General features: G+C 40.5%; 1 long non-coding RNA gene across 1 annotated transcript in view; it reads right to left on the bottom strand.

The window, feature by feature from the left end:
• LOC132535316 (uncharacterized) overlaps positions 1–11,753 on the bottom strand; it is a 53,410-nt gene that overhangs the window by 2,565 nt on the left and 39,092 nt on the right. The gene's annotated exons all lie outside the window — the stretch shown is intronic.

The following is an 11,753-nucleotide window of genomic DNA, read 5'->3' as shown; positions in this document are numbered from 1 at the left end:
CAGTAAAACAGCTTGAAATTTTTTTTTATTTTAAGATTTTATTTACTAGAGACAGAAATTTAAAGGAGAGGGAGAAATAGGTAAAGAGAGAGAGACACACCTACCTGCAGCCTTGCTTCACCACTTGTGAAGCTTTCCCCCTGTAGGTGGGGACCAGGAGCATGGACCTGGGTTCTTGGCACTGTAATGTGTGTGCTTAACTAGGGGAACCACTGCCTTGTCCTCAGACAGCTTGAATTTTTCGTATTGTCCTTGCTTCATATAAAGATGCACCCATAATACAGTACTCAGCACCTCTTAACAGTCCTAGCTACCGTACCGTCAGTTCTATAAATCAAGACTATAGGAGAGGGATGCTATGCTCTGCTTAGTAGCTGAGTTATTGATAGAAAAATTACTACATTAGGGAGTTGGGCGGTGGAGCAGCAGGTTAAGTGCACATGGAACAAAGCACCAAAGATTGGCTTAAGGATCCCATTTCAAGCCCCTGGCTTCCCACCTGCAGGGGGGTTGCTTCACAGGCGGTGAAGCGGGTCTGCAGGTGTCTGTCTTTCCCCCTCTCTGTTTTCCCCTCCTCTCTCCATTTTTCTCTGTCCTATCCAACAATGATGACATCAACAACAACAATAATAACTACAACAAAATGAGCAACAGAAGGGAATAAATATAAAAAATTACTACATCATGATTTTGCAATATAAAAACAATTTCTTGAATCACTATTACATTTTGATGTTTGAATTATAATTTGCTGAGATTAATACTTGTTCACATATGTATGTATACTCTGGTACTAACCATTTCCAGAACATTTGATCTGCACTGACCAAGCTAAATAAGGCATTTATCCTTTTTCTTTTTTGACTCCCCCCAAACTAGACTACATACATCTGAAAGCAGCTTTAAACCTACTTGGTAATGTCTTAAAGGATATTTTTAACTGAGGTTGACTACAAATTCTCAATATCAAGCTAAGTTATTTAAAATAGAGGTAGAATTTTTTTTCAAATATTTTTTGTGAAAAAAATGCTATGGTAAAATCAACTGATTCCCAAAAGATTGGTTGCTTAATTATAAGTGTGTTCTGCATGCTTTTTCTAAAAAATAAAAAGTTTTTGCACTGGTTCAAAATAACTGTTGAATGTAATCACTCAAACTTCAAGGAAGTGATTGATTTTCAAAAATACTTCCTTTCATTTCTCTAAAATTCTCATGGTTCTCTTTAAAGGTAGACTCATAAAAGTGGATTACCACATTGCTTAATTGCCTCCTTTCATTGCTGTTGTTGTGAGTAATGAGGAGCAGCAGCGATAAGGCAGCATGCTACTTTGCGTTTGCAAAGATGGTAATAGAGTGTGAGGAACCATAAGAAGAAAAGCAGCAGTATTTTCCATTGACCAAATCTTCTAAATAGACCCAGCTGTGGAGGAGGAACATTTGGAATCCCTGAAACACTTCTAGATGAGGATGTCTCCTGTATATATTCTGATAACTGTATAATCTAACCCTCCCCAGCATTATATGCAATACATCTTTCTGTGTGTAACAATCTTCTGAGCAATTCCTCACCACCCATCAAAGACCGAGTTTTCCATCTGTAGATGGTACATTTTGTGGTAGAAAACAATAAACATAAGAAGTTCAAACCATAAATGTGCGTTTTTGAATGTTTATGCAAAATATTCAATCTGCATAGCAAAGAAATAATAGGTAATTTTGCTTTCTGTTTAGAATTAAAAACATCTGTCCAATATGGCTGTAGCTTTGGGCCATTCCCCAGAAAATGTACAAAATTGTCTCTTGATGCAGAAGTTGAAAATCCCACTGTAGTAGACCTATAGTAGCTATATTTTACGTAGTAGCTATATTTTATGTAGTAGATCTGTAGTAGCTATATTTTATGTAGTAGACCTGTAGTAGCTATATTTTATGTAGTAGACCTGTAGTAGCTATATTTTATGTTTTTATCTGGTCTGAAACAAAGTTTCCCAGTTGGAGCTCTAGTTGATTTTCTCAAAGCACACAGGCTTTGTGTCTTAGGTGCACATCCATTAAAGTTGTGTGCCAGGAATATACCTTTTCCCACATAGAATTCCCAAGTAAAAGTTCACTACACTAAGTCTTTACCAAGAAAATGGATATGTGCATGGCTGGCATATTCAGGTCCTGAAAGCTGCCTATAAATTTGAAGCAATCGTGACATTTCAAGCAGTTTCAAGAAAATTTGGTTTTGCAATCCTTAAAAAGTAAATTAAAGCTATGATTACATCTAATCTTTCACCAAAATAAAATGGATGGAGAGACATTCTTACTCCATGCTGGATGAAACTAGAAGAAATGCGGTAATGTGTAACTCTGTGCTGGCACGGGCAGATCAGGGTGTTGACAGTGAGCTGTTTGCCTCTCTCTGTGCATGCCTGTGCCCATGAATCAGATCTAGCTGGACTGGTGAGAATGGAGATAATTTACAATCTGGAGGCCGTTTTCTCTTTGTTTTTACCTAAGCATATCCCTGACCTTGAGCTTCATCAGTGTGAATAAAATTTAGTGGTACTTAAATAAACCTAATTCAGAAAACCTTCATCTATACTTTTATTTTCCTGAACATGACTTGGTTTCTGTTCACTTTAGTCAGAAATGTGTCTGCCTTGACAAAAATACACTCACCACTCAAGATTACTATTATCGGGGTGGGCATTGGCACTTGCCTGTTTTAAGTGTACAAGTTTCCATAAGCAAGGACGGGTTTGAGCCCACACTTCCTATTTACAAAGGGGAGACTTAATGTTCCTCTTATCTGAGAGAGAAAAGAGGACAACTGGAAAGAGTAATAGTGTAGGTGTGACTTAGAAAGGAAGCGATGGTAAGACTGTAGGAAAAAAGGGATGTAGAATAAATAGAAACATAGATAGTTACAGTTAGAAAGGCAACCATATCTATGACCTAGGGAGAACTGGTCGTTTCCACTGGAGGGGGTGAGGACATAGAACTCAGGTACAGAATTATATTTCTAATATCTTAAGATCCTGCAAGTCAATATTAAATCACTAATAAAAAATACCATAGAATACATTCACTGGATTAAATACACATTTCATTTTAAAATAAACTCTGCAATGCTTGTACTTATTTGCATCCTCACCAGTGGTGAATGAGAGTTCCTGTAATTCCCTATCTTTGCCAGCCTAGGTTATTATCAACGTTCCAGACTGCATCTATTGTATGTGTGCTATGGTATCGTAATGTTTTGGTAGAGTAGCTCAAAATAGACTAAAATACAGCTCTCTTTAAAGGATAAGTATCAACTCCATTCTAGCGACTTTTTTCCCCCCCGCCATTCCCCCCCCCCCCCGCCAGGATTATCACTAGGGCTCAGTGTCTGCACTATGAATCCACTGCTTGTTCCTGGAGGCCACTCCCCTCCCTTCCATTTTGTTGCCCTTTTTATTGTTACTGCTGCTTACTGTTGTTGGATAGGACAGAGAGAAATTGAGAGAGGAGGGGAAGACGGGGAGAAAAAGGTAGATATCTATAGACCTCCAACATTTTTTTTCTTTTTAATTTGTTTTTTTATCTTTTTTTGTTATGTTTTTTTATTTCTATTTTTTTATTTATGAAAAGGAAACACTGACAAAACCATAGGATAAGAGGGGTACAGTTCCACACAAATCCCACCACCAGAACTCCGAATCCCATCCCCTCCCCTGATAGCTTTCCTGTTCTTTATCCCTCTGGGAGTATGGACCCAAGGTCATTGTGGGATGCAGAAGGTGGGAGGTCTGGCTTCTGTAATTGCTTCCCAGCCAAACATGGGCGTTGACAGGTTGATCCATACTCCCAACCTGCCTCTCTCTTTCCCTAATGGGAAAGGGCTCTGGGGAAGCAGGGCTCCAGGACATATTGGTGGGGTCGTCTGTCTAGGGAAGTCTGATTGGCATCCTGCTGGCATCTGGAACCTGGTGGCTGAAAAAAGAGTTAACATACAAAGCCAATAAATTGTTGAACGATCATGGACCTAAAGGCTGCAGTAGTGCAGATGAGGACTTGGGGGTCCTCCATTTTGTAGATAGCTAGTAGGCCTATTTTAGTTATAATCCAAAGGGCCTGTAGCTATACTAGTTTTTTTTTTTTTTTTTAAGAAAGGATTAATAAAACCATAGGGTAGGAGGGGTACAACTCCACACAATTCTCACCACCCAATCTCCATAACCCACCCCCTCCCCTGATAGCTTTCCCATTCTCTATCCCTCTGGGAGCATGGACCCAGGGTCACTGTGGGTTGCAGAAGGTAGAAGGTCTGGCTTCTGTAATTGCTTCCCCGCTGAACATGGGCTTTGACTGGTCGCTCCATACTCCCAGCCTGTCTCTCTCTTTCCCTAGTAGGGTGGGTCTCTGGGGAAGCTGAGCTCCAGGACACATTGGTGGGGTCTTCAATCCAGGGAAGCCTGGCCAGCATCCTGGTGGCATCTGGAACCTGGTGATTGAAAAGAGAGTTAACATACGAAGCCAAACAAATTGTTGAGCAATCATGGACCCAAAGCTTGGAATAGTGGAGAGGAAGTGTTAGGGGGGTACTCACTGCAAACTCTAGTGTACTTCTGCTTTCAGGTATATATTTTGCAGTAGTTTATGGATACGTGTGAACATAAGCTCTCTCTCACAGAAACTGGTGTATATCTAGGTTTTGGGACTTTGTTAGAAAGTGAACCACCTGAGATGAAATCAAAGTGTACTATGAAAGGAAAGGTCTCACCTGAGTAATGAAGCTGAAGGGTTGTCATTCCACACCTGAAGTCTCTGGACACAGTCTGAGGTGAAGCATGTTGAGGTGGCAATTGTTGCGTTGTATAGTTTTTTGTTTGTTTTCCCCTGAGTCTGAAATCTGATATGCAGGTGGATCCAAGTTATTGTCTGGGGAGATGATGTCATGGCTGGAAAAGGAACAGAAAGCTGGATCAGGGAAGAGAGTAGTTCCCTCATATGGGAAAGGGGTATAAATATTGTTGACTGTAAACCCCATTGATTTGATTTGGTCTGGGGTCCTCCTTCACCATTTGTGAAGCAACCCCCCCCAGCAGGTGGGGGAGCCGGGGGTCTCAAACTGGAATCCTTACGCCGGTCCTTGAGCTTCACGCCATGTGCCCTTAAGCAGCTGTGTTACCACCAGTCCCCCAAGACTCTACTTCTTCATTTGGGCTGAGGTTGAGTCTAGGTGTCAGCCTTCTTTTTAACCAGGTGTTTCTGGAGGCATATTAAAAACACAATAAAATGCATCTAATTTAAGTGTATGTTTTGGTGCATCTTGACAAGTCTTCACAGACTTCACTGCAGTCAAGCATAGTACATTTATGTCATTCCCAAGTAGTGACCGTCCCCCCTTTCAGCCACCCTATAGTCATTGATCTGACTTGCTACTATAATGGTGACATTATAAGCACTAAAATAGTGTAACAAGAATTGAGCATTCTGACTTCTTTGAGCATAATGTTCGTCTGAGTTATAATGTCCCATGGTTCAATTATTTATGCTTTTTACTGCTGGTTTCTCACTGTGTGCAGAGAGTTTATTATTCACTCACCTGTTGATGGACAGCTGGCCTGTTTCCAGTTATGAACTGTTCAGAGTAATGCTTCTGTGAACACTTACATAAACATTTTGTGTGGATAATATTTTCCTCTCATGTGGGTAATGAAATGGAATTTCTGGACCATCTGGATAGTGTATTTACCTTAATAAGAAACGTCTAAACTGTTTTCTCTAGTTACATTATTTTGCATTCCCACCAGCAACATGAGTGTTGAGTTTCTCTGCATTTTTTTTGTCACAACAGTAGGTATTTTTCTTCCTTAGGTTTATCCATTTTAGGAGACAGCCACTTTTATAATCTCCTTAAGATATGATTGCTGGAGGTCGGGCGGTAGTGCAGGCAAAGCGTAAGGATCTGGGTCTGAGCCCCCAGATCCCCACCTGCGGGGGAGTCGCTTCATAGGTGGTGAAGCAGGTCTGCAGGTGTCTGTCTTTCTCTCCCCCTCTCTGTCTTCCCCTCCTCTCTCCATTTCTCTCTGTCCTATCCAACAACAACAATAATAACTACAACAGGGCTACAACAACAAGGACAACAAAAAGGAGGAAAAATGGCCTCCAGTAGCAGTGGATTCATGGTGCAGGCACTAAGCCCCAGCAATAACCCTGGAGGCAAATATATATATATATAGTTGCTTTTCTGTATATGATACATCAATGAAATCTTATGGAAAACCTCAACTCCCTAAGTGATTCTGGTGTGCAGTCAAATTTGAAAACCATTGAGCTAAACCAGACAAGTGATTTAACAACATTTAAATAGTGAGGGTTTTTAAACGTAGGCATTCATGTTATTTTTTTTTTTTTCATGTAGCCATTCATTTCCTTAAAAAGAACTATCTTGGGTTTATGCTAGGGACTGGAATTACAGGGAAGATAGGACACCACTGCCCTCAGAAAGCTCAGTGTTAGGATTTCCCTTTCTCTACTAAGAAAATCAAATTTTAGAGACCTTGCAGCAGCACACCAATATAACATACACATTATGTGGTTCAAGCCCCAGTCACTCACTACCTGTGTCTGTGTGCTGGGGGGGGGGGGGGTGTTTCACAATGATAGACTAGTGCTGTAGGTATCTCTCTCCATCTCATCTCCCTCTCTTTGTTTCTTCTGGTCTCCATCGAAAGGCCAAAAAAAAAGTGGCCACTGGAAGTAGTGGGGTCCTGCATGCACCAAGCCTCGGGATCCTTATGCCAGTCAGTGTGCTTCGCGCCATGTGCACTTAACCCGCTGCGCTACCACCGTCCCAAAGACCTGCATGATTTGATTACATCATGACAGGTATCCCCTGAGTCTGAGGGCTTTGGTTTGCTTCCACTTTCAAACACACCCTTTCAGCAACCCCCCCCACACACACACTTTGAGAACCTCCATTTAAATGAGGATCCTAGAGAGGTTGAGGGGATTTTCCCCAAGATCTCATAACTAATTAGAATCAGATACAGAATTTGAAGGCAATACCTCACTTGCGCAGAAAAAAATGCATAAATTGCACAGAAATCTACATGAACTACATTCACAGCCACATAACTGATGCCTTTGTGTTTGTTTCCTGTGGTGTGAAGCAACCCAAGGAAAGCCCTTGTGTAATATTCCCAGTGAACACTAGATGGCGGCCTGGGCCAACAAAGGGGCTCAAGACAATGCCTTGTGGAGGAAATTGGTTTTCTTCCATTATTGCAGGATTTTAAATCAGAACGGCTTTTCTCTCTTTCTCCCTCTCCCTCTCCCTCTCCCTCTCCCTCTCCCTCTCTCTCTCTCTCTAAAAAGAAAACGGCCTTTCATCACACGATATAGTGTGGCTTTCATGCAAGACCCAAAATGAAATCTGCCTTAATCCATCACCTAGGGAGAGAGTGTTCATGTGTCACCGTTGATGTCTGTTAAGTTATAAATGAAGCAAGCAAGCAGTAAGAATTCTTTGTTCAAAAAGTCGAGCAGACACCAATCAGCTGCTCTGTACAATTAGGAATAAAGCAAGCACCTTTCTCTTTCCCTGCAAGTGCTGCTGAAAGCCCAGTAAAGAGGGAGGCCAAGGATGGGTGAACTTGCCCTCCATGAGGTTTTAACACTTCTGTTAAGTTCAGCCTGATTGGTGGGACACAGCAGGGCTGACTATTCTGACAGCTCCTTTGGACCTATTTCTGACCAGAGGGCTGAACAGAAGCCAGGCCACCCCACTTCTTACCTATTGCTTTTTGTTTTTCAAAATGTAAGAAAGGGAAAAGCCTCATTCAGAACAACCAGATCTGCTTTTTTTTTTTTTAAATTTATTTATTTTTCCCTTTGTTGCCCTTGTTGTTTTATTGTTGTGGCTATTACTGTTGTTGTTATTGATGTCATCCTTGTTGGATAGGACAGAGAGAAATTTAGAGGGGAGGGAGGACAGAGAGGGACAGAGACAGACAGACACCTGCAGACCTGCTTCACTGCTTGTGAAGTGACCTCCCTGCAGGTGGGGAGCCGGGGGCTCCAACCAGGATCCTTACATCAGTCTTTGTGCTTGACATGTGTTTAACCCGCTGCACTACTGCCCGACTCCCCAGATCTGCTTTAATGCTCAGCATATTGCTATGACAAATCAATTACTCAATCAAAATACAATTGTTCTTTTGTATTTAACACTAACAAGAGATATAAAACCGATTTCTCTAAAGTTAACTCTTGTTAACTGGAATCCAAGCCTTAAGAGGAAAAAGAGAGGGAGTCGGGTGGTAGCGCAAAGGGTTAAGCACAAGTGACACAAAGCGCAAGGACCGGCATAAGGATCCCAGTTCAAGCCCCCGGCTCCCCACCTGCAGGGGAGTCGCTTCACAGGCGGTGAAGCAGGTCTGCAGGTGTCTTTCTCTCCCCCTCTCTGTCTTCCCCTCCTCTCTCCATTTCTCTCTGTCCTATACAACAAGAACATCAATAACTACAATAATAAAGCAACAAGGGCAACAAAAGGAAATAAGTAAATATTTTTTAAAAAAGAGGAAAAAGAGAAGGAGAGTACATGTAACTCTTAGGAAAAGATTAAATCAGTTTGTTCCTTAGAAAAATGTACTAAGATCATCAAATGAGAAAGTGAAGGCTTAGCTATAAAACCATGACGTCAACCTGACTCCTCCAGGCAGACGACCTCCTCAATGTGTGGAGTTGTACCTCTCTTACCCTATGGTTTTGTCAATATTTCCTTTTTATAAATAAAAAAATTTTAAAAAAAGATTTGGGGTTAGCTTACTACTGCAGCGTAGCCTAGCTTATCCATGGCAGAAGCATGCCTTAGCCTGAGCAAAGTAAAAACACTGCTTGCTCAGTGATATGGACTAAAGAAATGCTTATTGGACACATGGCATGTTTTGATACCTCTTTCTTTTGACTATTTTAAGTACTTCAGTTTCCTTCTGGATTATTCAATAGCTACTTAATATTCCATTACCTACTTAACTAAGTTTATTTCTGGTGCTGTTTCAATAGTTACACAGTATTCCATAACTTATCAATAATCAAGTTTTTTTTTTATTTCTGTATTTGTTAAACACCTAGATCTTTACCAACATCATGTCTGTTATTCTTTAAAGGTTTATTTAAATTTGATAGAACAGAGAGAAATGGGAGGGAGGGGGACGAAGAGAGACACCTGTAGACCTGCTTCACTGTTCATGAAGTTTTCTCCATGTAAGAATGGACGGGGACTTGAACCCAGGTCCTTGCACAGTGTGGCCTGTGCACTTAGCTTGGTACAAGACTGACATCTTTTCATTTGCCTCCTAACTTCTTAGATTCATCTATTTCTTTTTAAATCTTATACAATTATATGTAGCATTTTTCTTTGTGATTTTTGTCCTTGGATTCATGATAAGCCAACCTTTCCCTACCCTATGTAATATGATATGCAAACAAATATAATGGGAATATTTACCTATATTTTCTTCTAGTCACACTGTGGTTTTATGTTCCCAACTTATTATTTCATCCATCTGGAGTTTATTTTGTATATTAGATTTCAGTAAGCTGTTCTCAGCCAATTGAACTATATAGTATTTATATCATCTATTATAATTACCAGTCATAGTATATGGTAGATTTTGATCTCTAATCCAGTGATAATTTTTATTCTGATTTTGTTAACAAACTTTCTCAAATTATAGTAGTTTGTAAGTATGTTGTGCTATCTAGTAAAGCTTGTCTCCAATTTTTAAAAATCACTATAACTACTTTCACAAATATGTTCTTCCAATAGAATGAAAAAAATAAATTTTACTGGCTAACAACGTTTTGCTATTTTTGCCTGGAAATAATTAAGAGTCTTGACAGCCCTGAGCTTCATTCAGAGACATGATGCTTCCTGCGCTCAAGTACTCAAGTACTCTTCCTCAGGTCAAGTTTCACATTTCTGCTGTATCTGATTAGAAGTGTTACATAGCCTTGTTCCTTCTGTGGGCAGGATGGATTCCATTATATGTTTATTTGTCTTTGATGACTTAATATTATTCCACTGCATACATGCACCATCATATATTAAAGTTTTATTGATCAACATTTGGCCTGTGTCCACCTTTGGATCTTGTAAATAGTGCTGCTGTGAACACACATTTTTTATTATATTTTTACTAAGTGGACACATATTTACATGTTCTTGTTTGAGCCTCTGTTTGCAACTCTCTGGGGTATATACAGATGAGTAAGATTTTAGAGTTATGTGACAAATCTGTTTAATTATTTTAAGAACTCCAAACTGTTTTCTTCAGCAGCTTAACCTTATATTTTAATTTTTTTGCCATACCACCAGAAATCTACACATTTCAAATTCTTACATACACTTTTTTTTTAAATTACTGCTATTTTAGTGGACATGGGGTGGCATTTATCTAATTGTGGTGTTAACATAACATCCTTAATGAATAATTTTAACTAGGTGCCTTTTCATATACTTGTAAGTTATTTAATAGATGCTGGGGTGTAAGTTCATTCAAGTACTTTGTCTATTTTTTTTTTCTCCAGGGCTATCACTGGGGCTTGGCGCCTGCATTATGGATCCACTGTTCCTGGTGGTCATCTTTTATCCATTGTTGTTGTTGCTGTTTTTATTGTTGGATAAGACAGAGAGAAATTGAGAGCAGAAGGGAAAGTAGGGAAACAGAGAAACACCTTCAGACTTGCTTCACCGCTTGTGAAATGACCCCCCTGCAGGTGGAGAGCTGGGGGCTCAAACCAGGATTCCTGCACCGGTCCTTGCGCTTTGTACTATGTGCACTTAACCCAGTGCGCCACCACCTGGGCCCCTCCATTTACTTGCGGTAACCATGATTAGCAAGGGCTGACTAATGTCATAAATTGTTGCAATGAGGGGCAAGCCCTCCTCCTTAAAGTCCACTAGGCAATACACACACAGTAATTTGAACATGTCGCACAGCAGTTTATAAAGCCCTGTTTGCCAGTGCCTCCTTCCTTCCATCCCAGTTTTAGATCACAGGGCCACGAGTGTCTTTAGGCTCACCTTTGCATGCTCATACTAACTACAGACTTAAATCATAAGCCCTACCATTCAGAAAATCCTAGCGCCCCTCTGTGAAAACTCCATGTAGTAAGTAGTACCTTGTTTCATGTGCTTGCTAAAAAGCTTATGTTGAAAAGCAAAAACTGGCATGCCTTTGTGTGGAAATGAAAACCAAGTAAGTCACTGGCTTTGGGGGCACATGCTAATAATGTGCATGGTAGTACCTTACTGAAGAGATTTAGGCTTGGATACTACTTGACGTTTTCTTTTTTTAATTTTATTTATTTATTTATTCCCTTTTGCTGCCCTTGTTGCTTTATAGTTGTAATTATTATTGTTGTCATTATTGGATAGGACAGAGAGAGATGGAGAGAGGAGGGGAAGACAGAGAGGGGGAGAGAAAGACAGACACCTGCAGACCTGCTTCACCGCCTGTGAAGCGACTCCCCTGCAGGTGGAGAGCCGGAGGCTCGAACTGGGATCCTTACGCCGGTCCTTGCTTTTTGCGTTACGTGCATTTAACCCGCTGCACTACCGCCCGACTCCCACTACTTGATGTTTTTAAACAACATTTAACTAGCCAGGCTCAACAGAAATGGACAAAGCTTTCATCTACATTTACAACAGGCCATCGTAGATTTCTCTACATGACCAAAGTACAGTAGATCCTGGAAACAGATCGTCTTTT

The sequence above is a fragment of the Erinaceus europaeus genome, chromosome 21 (assembly GCF_950295315.1).
Source record: "Erinaceus europaeus chromosome 21, mEriEur2.1, whole genome shotgun sequence".
Classification (NCBI taxonomy): Eukaryota; Metazoa; Chordata; class Mammalia; order Eulipotyphla; family Erinaceidae; genus Erinaceus; species Erinaceus europaeus.
The sequence above is the reverse complement of the archived record's forward strand: the minus strand, read 5'-3'. Positions and strand labels throughout refer to the sequence as shown.